We start from the raw sequence: 5,082 nt of genomic DNA on the forward strand, positions 1-5,082 counted from the left end.
TAAAAATAAAGTGTGGGGATAAATGACAAAAAGATATTGGAACATAACTTTTGAAGAGATGATGGAAGCTGGAGTTCATTTTGGCCATGATACTAGGAAATGGAATCCTAGAATGGCACCTTATATATCAGCAAAGCGTAAGGGTATTCATATTATAAATCTTACTCGAACTGCTCGTTTTTTATCCGAAGCTTGCGATTTGGTTTTTGATGCAGCAAGCAGAGGAAAACAATTCTTAATTGTTGGTACCAAAAAAAAAGCAGCTGATTCAGTAACACGGGCTGCAATAAGAGCTCGATGTCATTATGTTAATAAAAAATGGCTCGGAGGTATGTTAACGAATTGGTATACTACAGAAACTAGACTTCGTAAGTTCAGGGACTTGAGAACGGAGCAAAAGACGGGAAAACCGAACTCTCTTCCAAAAAGAGATGCCGCTATGTTGAAGAGACAATTATCTCATTTGGAAACATATCTGGGCGGCATTAAATATATGACAAGGTTACCAGATATTGTAATAATTGTTGATCAGCAAGAAGACTATACGGCTCTTCGAGAATGTATCACTTTGGGAATTCCAACGATTTGTTTAATCGATACAAATAGTGACCCAGATCTGGCAGATATTCCGATTCCAGCTAATGATGATGCTATAGCTTCAATCCGATTAATTCTTAACAAATTAGTTTTTGCAATTTGTGAGGGTCGTTCTAGCTATATACGAAATCTTTGATTAATAATAAGATAAATTAAGTTTTAGATTTGGTTGGGGGTCGTAGATTTATGGAATCGGTTATTATACCATTAGAAAATTGTCTAAAAATAAAAAGATAAAAAGAATAAACAAAAATATTTTGTAATTCGTAGGTATTCAAAATCGAAAATGAAAGTAAAAGTAAAATAAGGAAATGGTTGAATCAAAATAATTCCCTTTCAAGTTATATATTTTTATTTAAGAGGGCAGGACAATATGAATGTTCTATTATGTTCCATCAACACATTAAACAGATTCTATGATATATCTGCTCTGGAAGTAGGTCAACATTTCTATTGGCAAATAGGGGATTTTCAAGTGCATGCTCAAGTACTTATTACCTCTTGGGTTGTAATTGCTATCTTATTAATTTCAACTATTCTAGTTGTTAGAAATCCGCAAACTATTCCGACGTCCGGTCAGAATTTCTTTGAATATGTCCTTGAATTCATTCGAGACGTGAGCAAAACTCAGATTGGAGAAGAATATGGTCCGTGGGTTCCATTTATTGGAACTCTGTTTCTATTTATTTTTGTTTCGAATTGGTCAGGGGCTCTTTTGCCTTGGAAAATTATAAAGTTACCTCATGGAGAATTAGCTGCACCCACAAATGATATAAATACTACTGTTGCATTAGCTTTACTTACGTCAGTAGCATATTTCTATGCGGGTATTTCAAAAAAGGATTGGCTTATTTTGGTAAATACATCCAACCAACTCCAATCCTTTTACCAATTAACATCTTAGAAGATTTCACAAAACCTTTATCACTTAGTTTTCGACTTTTCAGAAATATATTAGCTAATGAATTAGTAGTTGTTGTTCTTGTTTCGTTAGTACCCTTAGTAGTTCCTATACTGATTATGTTCCTTGGAGTATTTACAAGCGGTACTTTAGCTCACTACGCGAAAAAACGGATTTTACAGCGCTTTTTTTTAAGCCATTTACAGCGCTTTTTCAAAAAAATAAGCGCTGTGGAAACGAGCGCTGTAAATGATAAAACATGTAAATACAACACGCGCTTGTTATGCACATTTTACAGCGCTTCTTCACAAAAAGCGCTGTAATATGCACCCCATTATATGAGTTATGGGTGTGCATTTTACAGCGCTTTTTCAAAAAAGCGCTCTAAAATGCACACCCATAACTCATATATGGGTGGGCATATTACAGCGCTTTCTCACAAAAGCGCTGTAATATGCCCACCCATATATGAGTTATGGGTGTGCATTTTAGAGCGCTTTTTTGAAAAAGCGCTGTAAAATGCACACCCATAACTCATATAATGGGGTGCATATTACAGCGCTTTTTGTGAAGAAGCGCTGTAAAATGTGCATAACAAGCGCGTGTTGTATTTACATGTTTTATCATTTACAGCGCTCGTTTCCACAGCGCTTATTTTTTTGAAAAAGCGCTGTAAATGGCTTAAAAAAAAGCGCTGTAAAATCCGTTTTTTCGCGTAGTGAGCTAAAGTACCGCTTGTAAATACTCCAAGGAACATAATCAGTATAGGAACTACTAAGGGTACTAACGAAACAAGAACAACAACTACTAATTCATTAGCTAATATATTTCTGAAAAGTCGAAAACTAAGTGATAAAGGTTTTGTGAAATCTTCTAAGATGTTAATTGGTAAAAGGATTGGAGTTGGTTGGATGTATTTACCAAAATAAGCCAATCCTTTTTTGAAATACCCGCATAGAAATATGCTACTGACGTAAGTAAAGCTAATGCAACAGTAGTATTTATATCATTTGTGGGTGCAGCTAACTCTCCATGAGGTAACTTTATAATTTTCCAAGGCAAAAGAGCCCCTGACCAATTCGAAACAAAAATAAATAGAAACAGAGTTCCAATAAATGGAACCCACGGACCATATTCTTCTCCAATCTGAGTTTTACTCATGTCTCGAATGAATTCAAGGACATATTCAAAGAAATTCTGATTGGACGTCGGAATAGTTTGCAGATTTCTAACAACTAGAATAGTTGAAATTAATAAGATAGCAATTACAACCCAAGAGGTAATAAGTACTTGAGGCCCACAACATCGAGGTCTCATATTTGAATTTGGGATATGTTATAGAATCTAATAATATTGATATTTTCTAATTGAACTAGACGTTACACATGATAATATATATTTTATTTGAACTAGAAAGAAAGATGTCTAATTTCCAAACTTATCATTGAGTTATCCACAACAACAATCTTCAATATTAGGTGGGAGGTTTATTTCGCATTCCCCTATAGTAAAGCCACGATGTATGCATGCAGTGTGACAATCTATATAATCTTGACAAAAACCAATGCACTTAAAACGTACAACATTTCTACATTCAACTTTGTGCGTACCTAGTAAAAAAAGAGTAATATTAGTATATGAAATATACATCCTTAGAATAAAATAAATTGACGAACTCAAACAAATTTTTATTAGTTTACATACCTAGTTAAAAGCAGAATAACTACAAACAAGGTTGTCATGAAAAACTTTTGGTTTTGAGCCATTTGTCAATTTCTTTCTTCTTTCTTCAATTATTCTATATATCAATAAGAAATTTTATTTTTATGTATATATCTATATATATATATATATATATAATAGTAATAACTATGAAATATATAATAAATAATATAATTATAATAATAATAAGACTAATAATAGCTTTAAACAAAAAAAAATACTAATAATAACTAATAACCATAAGCATTAATTTTAGGTAAATTTTAAAAAATTAAACACATTCAAATTTACTTTTTCAATTAATATAGAATGTAATTATCAAGATAGACCTGTAAAAAATATATATTATATCTAATACAAAATAGGTATTCTTAACCGATCATATCATTTAATGTGAATCTCATCTGATCTTTTAAAATTTTAAGTCAAAGAAAAAAAATAGAAAGAATCATGCAAGTTTCACTTTTAACACTCTCAACTACACTGAAAACTATACACAAATTTCAAACACTTAGAACCTGAAACACAAATACTTTCATATTTACCTAATCACATATATATGCATATAACTAATTCAATAATTGGCACATGTAGAATATTCACATAACATTGAACAACACCAAATTTATCACAATTAATTTTTTTTAATGAATCTTTTTCATTTAACAAGAATTGAAAAAAAGATTTTAACATCGAACAACACCAAATTTATCACAATTAATTTTTTTTAATGAATTTTTTTCATTTAACAAGAATTGAAACAAAGATTTTTCAATTAGCAGGTACGGTAAGTAACTACTTATACTAGAAGTTAATATGATATTCAGAAAACCAAAATAAATCAAGTAGTACATAAACTGTAACATCCCAAATTTTATAATAAACTATTTTATTAATGAAATATTATTTTAAATAATTAATTTGGTGTTAAAATTATTTTAGAATATGTGTTAATAAATTTTGTGACTAGTTTTTGTTATATGGGTGCTTTAGATTATGTGCTACTTTTATACATATTGAACTACATGAGCAATCTAAATAACAAATATTATATTTTATATAATTTTTTTAAATAGTAATTTAGTATAATATTTTAATGAATGAAATCTTAGAAGACTTTACGTGTATATACTCGTACCAAATTAATGTAATATTTTTCTGTGCATTTCACTGATATTAAGTATGCACATAGTTATATTTCAATTATTTATAACTATTTTATATTTTAAGTTATTTATTTTTATAAATAATTATGTTGAGATAGAATTGACATTGTGTTTGATTTCGTTTATTTTTATATACTTGTTATGACATTGTGATTTTCTATATATGTATTATGATTAATAATTAATATAAAATATTAATGTTATATTTATTTATTTTATAATTTTGACTATTATCTAATATGCTGGTATTATTATAATGTGAGTATTTGGATAAATATGTATAATTGTAGAGATTATTTTGAATGTGAGAGTTTCAATTATTAGTAATATGTGTTTTTTATATTGATTATTTTAATTAATCTAATTTATAAAATATTAGTAATGTTTGGAAAACTGTGTTTGGAAGAATATTAAAAAGGAGATTAAATAATTATTAATTTTGTTTTAGTAAAATAAAAATAATAATAGTAAAACAAAAACATAAATAAAAGGACCAATGGGTTTGACTCACGTGTGAACCCTAATTTTTAATAAAATAAAACAAAAAAAAAAGGATGGGAGTTGGAAGGGCAACCGTAAATCTAAAGAGGAAACGCAACAATAACCTATAATTTGACACCGGTGATCGATAACTGTTCCAGAAAACTTTCTCCATTTTCGCCCAAATTTGAGTATGTTATTTCATTCATTTAACTC

At 29.2% G+C, this 5,082-nt stretch overlaps 1 non-coding gene across 1 annotated transcript; it reads right to left on the bottom strand.

The window, feature by feature from the left end:
* Positions 1 to 1,835: 1,835 nt before the first annotated feature.
* On the bottom strand, positions 1,836 to 1,963 carry LOC113784812 (small nucleolar RNA SNORA69). Its single transcript, XR_003470951.1, has one exon. It is a non-coding gene; the product is annotated as a small nucleolar RNA SNORA69 (small nucleolar RNA).
* Positions 1,964 to 5,082: the final 3,119 nt, after the last annotated feature.

Source organism: Cicer arietinum, chromosome 4, assembly GCF_000331145.2.
Source record: "Cicer arietinum cultivar CDC Frontier isolate Library 1 chromosome 4, Cicar.CDCFrontier_v2.0, whole genome shotgun sequence".
Taxonomy (NCBI): Eukaryota; Viridiplantae; Streptophyta; class Magnoliopsida; order Fabales; family Fabaceae; genus Cicer; species Cicer arietinum.